We start from the raw sequence: 12,227 nt of genomic DNA, 5'->3' as shown, positions 1-12,227 counted from the left end.
GATTTACCTTCCCACCTAATGTTTATAGAGTCATGACTAAACCCTACACAATGTAAGTTGCTTTATAAATTCCTGGTAGTTGAGTCCACAGCTGCTAGCCATGGGCTCCTCAGTTAAAGATTTATTTATTTCCATTAACAGTATAACATAATTCCACATAGATCAGGTGTTATTTTATGAAGCTGGATTCAGATATGTGGTTGTTATTTGCTTTATTACACCTTCCCGTCATGCCATACAACCAGGTTGGCATATCAAGCATCTGTGTGCACACCAAAACAGAAGGAACTGATGTCACTGGCAATTGTTAAGGACTAATTTATCTGCTTAAAATCATAAGAAGTATTAAGCATGATGGTAGATGTCACAAAACAATATGTGTGCATGACAGGATTACGGAAACGTAAGAAGACTAAGCTTCAAACCAACTATACAGCTGAGCTTCTGAAGGTTGGTAATGCATGTATAGGAGCTCCAGTTGGTGCACTGATTACATCTGTAGGAAGCCCCTTCCTTGTCATGGTACACATGCTTTCCTGCTGTTCTAAATGAAATACAAATTCTGGGCAAACAAACGCATAAGAAACCATATATACACATGTCACTCATATAAAACAGTGTGCTGTACAGAAGTGAACACTGGGGCCTAATGGTGCTGTCCAATAAAGGGACCACCAAAAGTCTACTACAGTCAGATAAGTAAGTAGCACACTGACTGATGTCTGACAAATGATTGTCTTCAAGGAGTCTCTTTCCATCTCCTTTGAGACTGATGCATTAAAATCAAGTTTTCCAGGCAGGCAGGTACTCATTATATAATGAAAATGTCACTTACCCAGTGTACATCTGTTCGTGGCATCAGTCGCTGAGATTCACATGGTATGCATGAGCTCGCCATCTGGTGTTGGGTCGGAGTGTTACAAGTTGTTTTTCTTCGAAGAAGTGTTTTCGAGTCACGGGACCGAGTGACTCCTCCTTCTGTGCTCATTGCGCATGGGCGTCGACTCCATCTTCGATTGTTTTCCCCGCAGAGGGTGAGGTAGGAGTTGTACTATAGTAATAGTGCCCGCGCAATGAAAAATGTAAGTATGTACCTATTAAAGGATTAAATAATATATATACAAATGTACAAAATTGAAGGTAACTTCTGAACTGCTACAGGCTTCCGGGGAGGTGGGTGGGTCCATGTGAATCTCAGCGACTGATGCCACGAACAGATGTACACTGGGTAAGTGACATTTTCAGTTCGATGGCATCTGTCGCTGTAGATACACATGGTATGCATAGACTAGTAAGCAGTTAGTTCCCCATAAGCGGTGGTTTAGCCTGTAGGAGTAGAAGTTGTCTGAAATAGAGTTCTTAATACAGCTTGACCTACTGTAGCTTGTTGTGCGGATAGCACATTTATACAGTAGTGTTTGGTGAATGTGTGAGGCGTAGACCAAGTGGCTGCCTTACATATTTCCTGCATTGGGATGTTTCCTAAAAAGGCCATTGAAGCACCTTTTTTCCTTGTTGAATGTGCCCTGGGAGTAATGGGCAGTTGTCTTTTTGCTTTAAGGTAGCAGATTTGGATGCATTTAACTATCCATCTGGCTATACCTTGTTTTGATATTGGGTTACCTGCATGAGGTTTTTGGAATGCAATAAATAGCTGTTTAGTTTTTCTGATGTTTTTTGTTCTGTCAATGTAGTACATTAATGCTCTTTTGACATCTAATGTATGTAGTGCTCTTTCAGCCACAGAATCTGGCTGTGGGAAAAAAACTGGTAGTTCTACCGTTTGATTTAGATGGAATGGTGAAATAACTTTTGGTAAAAATTTTGGATTAGGTCGTAGGACGACCTTATTTTTATGTATTTGTATAAAAGGCTCTTGTGTTGTGAACGCTTGAATTTCACTTACTCTTCTTAGAGATGTAATGGCGATGAGAAAGGCAACTTTCCAGGTTAGGAATTGTATTCCGCAAGAGTGCATGGGTTCGAAAGGTGGGCCCATGAGTCTTGTTAGAACCACGTTTAGGTTCCATGAAGGAACAGGTGGTGTTCTTGGTGGTATAATTCTTTTAAGCCCTTCTATGAATGCTTTGATAACTGGTATCCTATACAAGGAAGTTGAATAGGTAGTTTGCAGGTATGCAGATATTGCTGCAAGGTGTATTTTAATAGAAGAGAAGGCTAGCTTTGCTTTTTGTAAATGGAGCAAGTAATTTACTATATGTTTTGGAGTTGCGTCTAGTGGTTGTATCTGATTATGATGGCAGTACCAAACAAATCGTTTCCACTTACTTGCGTAGCAGTGTCTAGTGGATGGCCTTCTGGCCTGCTTTATGACTTCCATACACTCTTGGCTAAGTTGTAAGTGTCCGAATTCTAGGATTTCAGGAGCCAGATTGCTAGATTCAGCGATGCTGGGTCCGGGTGTCTGATCTGTTGGTTGTGTTGCGTTAACAGATCTGGATTGTTGGGCAGTTTGATGTGTGGTACTACAGACAGATCTAGCAGTGTTGTGTACCAGGGTTGTCTTGCCCACGTTGGTGCTATTAAAATGAGTTTGACTTTGTTTTGACTCAATTTGTTTACTAGGTAAGGAAGGAGAGGGAGAGGAGGAAAAGCGTAAGCAAATATTCCTGACCAGTTCATCCATAGGGCATTGCCTTGGGATTGCTTGTGTGGGTATCTGGACGCGAAGCTTTGGCATTTTGCTTTCTCTTTTGTTGCCAATAAGTCTATTTGTGGTGTTCCCCAGAGTGTGAAGTAGGTGTTCAGAATCTGTGGGTGGATTTCCCATTCGTGGACTTGCTGGTGATCTCGAGAGAGATTGTCTGCCAGCTGATTCTGGATCCCCGGAATAAACTGTGCTATTAGACCAATTTGATGGTGGATTGCCCACTTCCATATTTTTTGAGCTAACAAGCTTAACTGCGTTGAATGTGTTCCTCCTTGTTTGTTTAGATAATACATCGTTGTCATGTTGTCTGTTTTGACAAGGATGTATTTGTGGGTTATGATTGGTTGGAAAGCTTTTAGTGCTTGAAAAACTGCTAATAATTCTAGATGATTTATATGCAGTTTTGTTTGATGCATGTTCCATTGTCCTCTTATGTTGTGTTGATTGAGATGTGCTCCCCACCCTGTCATGGAAGCATCTGTTGTTATTACGTACTGTGGCACTGGGTCTTGGAAAGGCCGCCCTATGTTTAAATTTATACTGTTCCACCATAGAAGCGAGAGGTAAGTTTGGCGGTCTAGCAACACCAGATCTAGAAGGTGACCCTGTGCTTGAGACCACTGTGAGGCTAGGCACTGTTGTAAGGGCCTCATGTGCAGTCTTGCGTTTGGGACAATGGCTATGCATGAGGACATCATGCCTAGGAGCTGTAGTATTGTTTTTGCTTGTATTGTTTGGTTTGGAGACATGTGTTGAATGACTCTGTTGAAATTGTGGATACTTTGTGGAGTTGGCGTTGCTACTCCTTTTGTCGTGTCTATTATGGCTCCTAGATATTGCTGTACTTTGCTTGGCAGAATGTTTGATTTTGCAAAGTTGACGGTGAACCCTAGTTTGTAGAGGGTTTGTATGACTTGATTTGTGTGGTTTGAGCATTGTGTGAGCGAACTGGTTTTGATTAGCCAGTCGTCTAGATACGGGAACACATGTATTTGCTGCCTTCTGATGTGTGCAGCGACTACTGCTAGGCATTTTGTGAATACTCTTGGAGCGGTTGTTAAACCAAATGGCAATACTTTGAATTGGTAATGTATTCCTTTGAATACAAACCTTAGATATTTCCTGTGTGATTGATGTATTGGTATATGGAAATATGCGTCTTTGAGGTCTAGGGTTGTCATGTAGTTGTGTTTTTTGAGCAATGGTAACACTTCTTGTAGTGTGACCATGTGAAAGTGGTCTGATTTGATGAATGTGTTTACTACTCTGAGGTCTAGAATTGGTCTCAGTGTTTCGTCCTTTTTTGGTATCAAGAAGTACAGTGAATAAACTCCTGTGTTTATTTGTGTGCTTGGTACTAATTCTATTGCATTTTTTTGCAGTAGTGCTTTAACTTCTATCTCTAGAAGCTGTGAATGGTATTTTGATAAATTTTGTGATTTTGGTGGTATGTCTGGAGGGAATTGCAGGAATTCTATGCAATAACCATGTTGGATAATTGCTAGGACCCATGTGTCTGTAGTTATTTTGTCCCATACTTCGTAATATTGACCTATCCTCCCCCCCACTGGTGTTGTGTGGGAGGGGTGAGTGACGTGTGAGTCACTGCTTGTTGGTAGTGGTTTTGGGGCTTTGAAATCTTCCTCTATTCCTAGGGAATTGCCCCCCTCTATACTGGCCCCGAAAACCTCCCCTGTACTGTCCCTGGTAGGTGGGCGGTGCAGACTGTGAGGTGCTAGCTTGTGTGGCCTGACCCCGAAACCCTCCTCTAAAAGGTGTTTTGCGGAAGGTGTTATAAGATCCTCTGCTCTGCGGGGAGTAGAGTGCGCCCATGGCCTTGGCAGTGTCAGTGTCCTTCTTGAGTTTTTCTATGGCCGTGTCGACCTCCGGACCGAACAGAAGTTTTTCGTTTACTGGCATGTTAAGCACTGCCTGCTGAATTTCTGGCTTGAATCCAGACGTTCTGAGCCATGCGTGCCTACGGATGGTAACCGACGTATTAATGGTCCTTGCGGCCGTGTCTGCTGCATCCATGGAGGAGCGTATTTGATTGTTTGAAATGTTTTGACCCTCCTCAACAACCTGTTTTGCTCTTTTTTGCAGATCTTTTGGGAGATGTTCAATGAGATGCTGCATCTCATCCCAGTGGGCTCTGTCGTATCGCGCTAGCAGCGCTTGTGAATTTGCAATGCGCCACTGGTTTGCTGCTTGGACAGCAACCCTCTTCCCGGCTGCATCGAACTTCCTGCTTTCTTTATCTGGGGGAGGTGCATCCCCAGAAGTGTGTGAATTTGCCCGTTTTCTGGCAGCCCCTACCACCACAGAATCTGGTGGCAGCTGAGAGGTGATGAATACAGGGTCCGTAGGAGGCGCCTTATACTTTTTGTCCACCCTAGGCGTCACTGCCCTACTTTTAACTGGCTCTTTGAAAATGTCCTTTGCATGGCGTAGCATGCCTGGGAGCATCGGCAGGCTTTGGTAGGAGCTGTGGGTTGAAGAGAGGGTGTTAAATAAAAAATCATCCTCTACTTGTTCCGAGTGTAGTTCCACATTATGGAATAGTGCTGCCCTAGCCACCACTTGTGAGTAGGCTGTGCTGTCTTCCGGTGGTGATGGCCTAGTTGGGTATGTGTCTGGGCTGTTATCAGACACTGGTGCGTCGTACAAGTCCCACGCATCCTGATCTTGGTCATCGTGGCTCATGGCGGTGTGAGCTGGCGAATGTGACGGGGTGTAAGTTGGCGAAGCCGGAGTTACAGGTGGAGGCGAGGGAGGAGGTGTTACCTTTTGTGCTGTTTGTTGCTGAGGAGTAAACTGAAGCGTTCTCTTTCGTTTGACAGGTGGAAGGGTACTGATCTTCCCAGTCCCCTGCTGAATAAAGATACGCTTTTGCGTGTGATCCACGTCAGTGGATTGCAGTTCTTGTTCAAATCTATGTTTCTTCATTTGTGAAGACATAGAATGCTCTTCAGTATAGGAGCCTGAAACAGGGTCTGATGTCGCTTTTTTCGGCTCCGAAAACCCTGTTGATTGTTTTTTCGGCTCCGAGGTAACCTTCCTCTTTTTCTGTGCCGAAAATTCTTGGCCTCTATGGTCTTCGGCGCCACTGTCTCGGCGTCGATCCGTGTCGACACCGAACTCTCGGTGTCGATGCTTCTGTTTAGCACTCTCTCGGTCCCGAGGAGGCTGCGTGCCGGTGTCTCGACCGAAGTCGGACGATCTCGACACTGAATGGGCCTTTTTCGGTGCCGATTGTTGGTCACCGAGAATTTGGGTGGAGCCATGGCCGGTTGGCAGTGGCGTCCCCTGGGCCTTCTTTCCTTTTTTAAGTTCTGATCTCGACGTCTTACTCACAGTTTTTGTAGAGTCTAGCTCGTCGGAGTCTGAATCCTGGATGGAAAAGGATTCCTCCTGTTCCTCTTCTGTCTCGAACTGTCGACGCTCCTTTGGCGTGGACGCCATCTGCAGTCTTCTCGCTCGACGGTCGCGCAGAGTTTTTCGGGACCGGAACGCCCGACAGGCCTCACAGGATTCTTCGCTGTGCTCGGGTGACAGGCACAGGTTACAGACCGAGCACAGGTTACAGACCGAGTGTAGGTCCGTATAAGGATATTTGTTGTGGCATTCGGGGCAGAATCGAAACGGGGTCCGTTCCATCGGCGTTGTTCTCCACGCGGTCGGGCCGACTAGGCCCCGACGGGGTGCCGAAATCTACCCCGAAGGGTACCGAAGCGCTTCGATGTTCAACGCGTCGTCGTATGTGTCTATCTCGAACCGGATCGCAACGATACCGTCGAAAATCTTCCGTTTTCAGCTATCTTTCCGTTCCGAAACCCGGAGCGACAGGAACACGTCCGAACCCGATGGCGGAAAGAAAACAATCGAAGATGGAGTCGACGCCCATGCGCAATGAGCACAGAAGGAGGAGTCACTCGGTCCCGTGACTCGAAAACACTTCTTCGAAGAAAAACAACTTGTAACACTCTGACCCAACACCAGATGGCGAGCTCATGCATACCATGTGTATCTACAGCGACATATGCCATCGAACATGGGTGTTATAACAGAGCTGTTTGAGGAAACGGGTCTTAAGTAATTTTATGACTGAGAGGTCCAATTTTGTAGTGGACAAGGCAGAAAGATTCTGTTGCCAGCAAATAAGGCAGGGTTCATGCAACTAAAATCATACTATCTTTACATGAACAAAGGAATTTATTTCATTTGAGCCGGTAATTGCCAGTGGGGCACAGTGGTGGTCATTTTTGAGGAAAAGTGGAACGCACTAGCACTTTTTCCTTATCAGACATTCCCCAAAAGCAAGAGAGGTAAAATGCACAAACAGGATAGAAAGAAGGAAGAGAAGACAGAAAAACAGTCAAAAAGGGAGAAAGCAGGAGTCTGCAAGAGACTGAAAAAGGGCAGGGAGGGTCTGGCAGTGGATTAAAGAGGCATGTGGTACATTCAGTACTACCCATCATTGGTATTTGGCGCAGGACATTTAGCAGCACTGACAGCTGTCTTTTGAGCACTGCTTTGCATTTTTATTACAAATTTGGCACTGGCAATATTTAAAACACATGATAAACTTCCGATTAAAACAATTTGCAAAAGAGTAACTTAGTTTCAGGAACGCTCTTTCTGGTGGAAACTGTATCTAACCGAACACTCTTCACCTTGTGAACCCCCCGTATGCCAAATTAGGTATGGTAACTGCCTCCATTAGCCCCTGAGCACCATAAGTTGGTGTCATCATCCTTTGTCATAACGCTGTGCCACCTGTGGACATGGCTACACACAATCGCATGTAGGCACCCCCCCAGCGGGCTACTGTCAATTTATTCATAAAACCTTTTCATGCCTGTGACCGGGCGGGTTCAAGGACGACACGTAGAAATAGGTTTGGTTTGTCTTGGATGTGCTTTATTATGGTTTTGTGACAGGATAGTTCTTCATTTACGTAACTTTCTGATGTTCTTTAATGTTTCCGTGCGTTGTCCTTTCCCTGGATTTTCACCTCTTCCTTGGTTTGTTTTCTCTCTGGCAGGTCTCCCAGGAAGCGCATGTGGGGGAACAAACAAGAAAGGTATCGGTAAGTTCCTTTTCCTTCTTTTGCCTAGTTTCCTTTTTGCCCTATCCTTTCTTTTTTTTTCTACCTTTCGGTTTCTTTACGAGCTTCTTTTGTGGTCTCTGTCTCTCTATCTCTTTCTCTGGTATTTCTTCTATATTGCTCTGTGTCTCTCTGCTTTTCTAGAAGTAACTTCTGCTACACTGTTCTCTCTTTGTGTTCTTTTCTTCTACTGCTTCTTTTCTGGGTCTCTCTGTTCGTTTTGTAGGGTTTTATTAGGTATACTTTTCCCCCTTTCCTGGACCCGTCCTCCCACTCCCCCCTTGTCTTGTGTTCCCTTCTCCTCCCTTCCTCCCACTCTCTCTGGATTGTTGTTCCCTTCTCCTCCCAACCTACCGTTGTGCCCCTTTTCGGGCTCTTTACACGCACCTGTGAATGCCACGCTTCTCCGGAAGCGTGGCAGGTCTGCTCTCGCCACGCCTCATGGGACGCCGAGATGGCCGGTCCACCGGACGACTCCTCTGCTCCTTTCCGCTCTCCTTGAATTATTCCGTTCCTTCCTCCGACGCCGTGTCGCCCCGCTCCTCCGTTGCGCGCTGCAGTTTCCGGCTTGCTTTTCAGCAGCCCGAGGTCCCACCTCTGCCCCCGGAAGGAATTCCGGATTGGTTACCTCGGCATGAGGATCCGGGGCACTAGAGGCAGCGTCAGCACCAGTCGGATTTGTGTACGGGCTACCGCGGGTCGGCCGTCACAATGCCCTCAGACACAGACCAACGAGTGCCAGGTTGTGGTAGGTCTCGAGAAATTGGGCTAGGCCAACCTACATCTGTCCATCAAAGTGACCTACAACCTCAAAGGCATTTGCATTCCTGATAGCTGTTACTGCTGTATTACTGAGTGTACCTTTGTCAGCTCAATGAAGGCAAGAGGAAAGATGAAGGCAAAAACAGTATGTTTTAAGTCTCTGGAGATGGGTGAGTATATGGCTTCCTTGTTGGAGATGGTTCTACTTTAAGCTTAAGATTCTTGTTCTTCTGAGCCACTTCAGGATTTTACTGGCCTGCCTGGATCCCTTCATGGCTTGCTTTGCAGTAGATGGATCTTCTGCTGTTGAAACTATTTCAAGGATAGTTTTTTAGTTCCGACTAAGACTTCTTGTGGGCCTTTTTTAATGTGTTAGAAGAAAAAATCAATTCCTCATCTAAGGCATCCTCAACTCCTGATACTTTAAGTCACAACAAGAGCTTTGCTTCCCTATCCTTTCAAGTTTTTACAGCAAACTTTCTCCATATCTTTCAGTCTTTAGGCTTGTTAGATGGGTGGAGGCAATTAACATAGTTCTTATGAGGATCATTTGAATATAGTTTCCTTTTGCCATAACAGCCACATGATCAAAAAAGGGTCTTCTGGCATGTTGAAATATGACAGATGTTGAAAGCATCTTTCATTTGTAAAACTCTTTTTATTGTTATGCAGGGTTTACAATTTTGATCCATCTATATATATATATATATAAGATATATATACATATATATATATATATATACAAAAAAAATCACTTACCCAGTATACATCTGTTCGTAGCATGTTCCGCTGCAGATTCACATGCTATGCATATTCTGCCATCTAGTGTTGGGCTCGGAGTGTCACAAGTTGTTTTTCTTCAAAGAAGTATTTTCGAGTCACAGGATCGAGTGACTCCTCCTCTTCGGCTCCATTGCGCATGGGCATCGACTCCATGTTAGATTATTTTCCCGCAGAGGGTAAGGTAGGAGTGATAGAGTATGAAGAAAAGAGATGTCCATGCAAATGGAGAATATTTATTTATATATATATATATATATATATATATATATATATATATATATGTATACACACATATACACAAGTGAATGTTGAACTTAAACGGCTACAGGCTCCTGGGGAGGTGGGAGGGAGCATGTGAATCTGCAGCGGAACATGCCACGAACAGATGTTCACTGGGTAAGTGACCTCTTCCGTTCAATGGCATGTGTAGCTGCAGATTCACATGCTATGCATAGACTACAAAGCAGTTCTCCTCCCATAAGCGGTGGTCAGCCTGTAGGAGTTGAAGTTGTTTGAAATAGTGCTCTTAGTAAAGCCTGTCCTACTGTGGCCTGTTGTGTTGCTAACACATCTACACAGTAATGCTTGGTAAATGTATGCAGTGTTGACCAAGTGGCTTCTTTACACATTTCGGCCATTGGTATGTTTCCTAAGAAAGCCACTGTAGCTCCTTTTTTGCGGATGGAGTGTGCCTTAGGTGTAACTAATAGCTGCCTTTTAGCTTTTAGGTAACACGTTTGGGTGCATTTTACTACCCATCTAGCTAGCCCTTGCTTTGAGATAGGGTTACCAGTATGTGGTTTTTGGAACGCCACAAATAATTGCTTGGTTTTCCTTTGATTTAGTTCTATCTATGTAATACATTAGTGCTCTTTTAATGTCTAATGTATGCAGGGCTCTTTCTGCTACAGAGTCTGGCTGTGGGAAGAAGACTGGTAGTTCCTCTGTTTGATTGCTATGAAACGGTGATATAACCTTTGGGAGAAATTTTGGGTGTGTTTTAAGTACAACTTTATGTTTGTGTACTTGTTTGAATGGTTCTTGAATAGTGAAAGCTTGTATTTCACTAACTCTTGTTAATGAAATGATTGCAACTAGGAAGGCAACTTTCCATGTTAGGTATTGAATTTGACATGAAGGCATAGGTTCAAATGGTGTACCCATGAGTCTTGTGAGCACTATGTTTAGATTCCACGAATGCACTGGAGGTGTTCTAGGTGGAATAATGCGTTTTAATCCTTCCATGAAGGCTTTGATAACAGCGACTCTTAATAAAGAGTTGTGTTTTATATTTTGCAAATACACAGCGATTGCAGTGAGATGTATTTTAATGGATGAAAAGGCTAGATTTGCTTTTTGTAAATAAAGCAAGTAACTTACAGTGTCTTGTATTGACGCTGAAAGAGGGGCATTTTGTTTAGATTGACAGTAATATACAAACCTTTTCCATTTGTTTGCATAACACTGTCTGATAGTGGGCTTTCTTGCCTGTTTATTTACTTCCATACATTCAGTTGGTTGTTGTAGATATCCAAACTCTATAATTTCAGGAGCCAAATCGCTAGATTGAGCATTTTGGGATCTGGATGCCTGATCAGTTGTTTGTTTTGGTTAACAGATCTGGTCTGTTGGGGAGTTTGATATGTGGCACCGCTGAGAGATCTAACAGTGTTGTGTACCAGGGTTGACGTGCCCACATTGGTGCAATAAGTATAAGTTTGAGTTTATTTTGACGCAGTTTGTTGACTAGAAATGGAATGAGCAGAAGAGGGGGAAAAAGCGTAAGCAAATATCCCTGACCAATTCATCAATAGAGCATTGCCCTTGGATAGAGGATGTGGGTACCTGGATGCAAAGTTTTGGCATTTAGCGTTTTCACTGGTGGCGAATAGGTCTATGTCTGGTGTTCCCCATGTGGTTAAAGTATGTCTGAAGCACTTGGGGATGAATTTCCCACTCAAGTGTTTGTTAATGATCTCGGTTGAGAACGTCTGCCAATTGGTTGTGTATCCCTGGAATGTATTGTGCTACTAGGTGAATGTTGTTGTGGATTGCCCAATGCCAAATCTTTTGGGCTAGGTGGGACAGTTGGGATGAATGGGTCCCTCCTTGTTTGTTTAGGTAATACATTGTTGTCATGTCTGTTTTGATAAGGACGTTCTTGTGAGTGAGAAGAGGCTAAAAAGCTTTGAGTGCTAGGACTACGGCTAGCAATTCTAGGTGATTTATGTAAAAATGTTTGTGTTTGGTGTCCCATTGTCCTTGAATGCTGTGATTGTTGAGGTATGCCCCCATCCAATCATTGATGCATCTGTTGTAAGTATGGTGAGAGGCCTCAGGGTCTTGAAAAGGCTGCCCCTTGTTTAGATTTGTGGAATTCCACCACTGAAGTGATATGCATGTTTGGCGGTCTATCAACACTAGATCTTGGAGGTGACCCTGTGCCTGGGACCATTGCTGTGCGAGGCACTGTTGTAAAGGCTGCATGTGTAAACTTGCATTTGGGACAATGGCGATGCATGATGCCATCATGCTTAACAGTTTCATTACGAATTTGACTGTGTACTGTTGGTCTGGCTGAATTTGTGCTAGTACACTATGAAATGCTTGCACTCTTTGTGGACTTGGACTTGGACTTGCAAGTGCTGTTTGTTTATTTAGCGTGGCTCCTAAATACTGTTGCATTTGCGCAGGTTGTAGGTGGGATTTTTGGGAGTTTATGGAGAACCCTAGGGTGTATTGGGTTTGTATTACATAATGTGTATGATTTTGGCACTGTGTATGACTGGTAGACTTTATTAGCCAATCGTCGAGATATGGGAAGACATGGTAGACTATTAGCCAATCCTCGAGATATGGGAAGACATGAATGTGTTGTCTTCTTAGGTAGGCGGCTACCACTGC

At 44.1% G+C, this 12,227-nt stretch overlaps 2 protein-coding genes across 6 annotated transcripts in view; one reads left to right on the top strand and one right to left on the bottom strand.

Moving 5' to 3' along the window:
• URB2 (URB2 ribosome biogenesis homolog) overlaps nucleotides 1-12,227 on the bottom strand; it is a 524,601-nt gene that overhangs the window by 330,944 nt on the left and 181,430 nt on the right. The window lies entirely within an intron of this gene.
• TAF5L (TATA-box binding protein associated factor 5 like) overlaps nucleotides 8,639-12,227 on the top strand; it is a 522,668-nt gene continuing 519,079 nt past the window's right edge. For all 3 annotated transcript variants that reach the window (XM_069234935.1, XM_069234942.1, XM_069234943.1), the window contains exon 1: nucleotides 8,639-8,710. The gene's annotated coding sequence lies outside the window, so the exon portion shown is untranslated. The remainder of the gene's footprint in view (nucleotides 8,711-12,227) is intronic.

Source organism: Pleurodeles waltl, chromosome 5, assembly GCF_031143425.1.
Source record: "Pleurodeles waltl isolate 20211129_DDA chromosome 5, aPleWal1.hap1.20221129, whole genome shotgun sequence".
Lineage (NCBI taxonomy): Eukaryota > Metazoa > Chordata > Amphibia > Caudata > Salamandridae > Pleurodeles > Pleurodeles waltl.
Note: the sequence above shows the minus strand (reverse complement) of the source record. Positions and strands in the feature narration are given on the sequence as shown.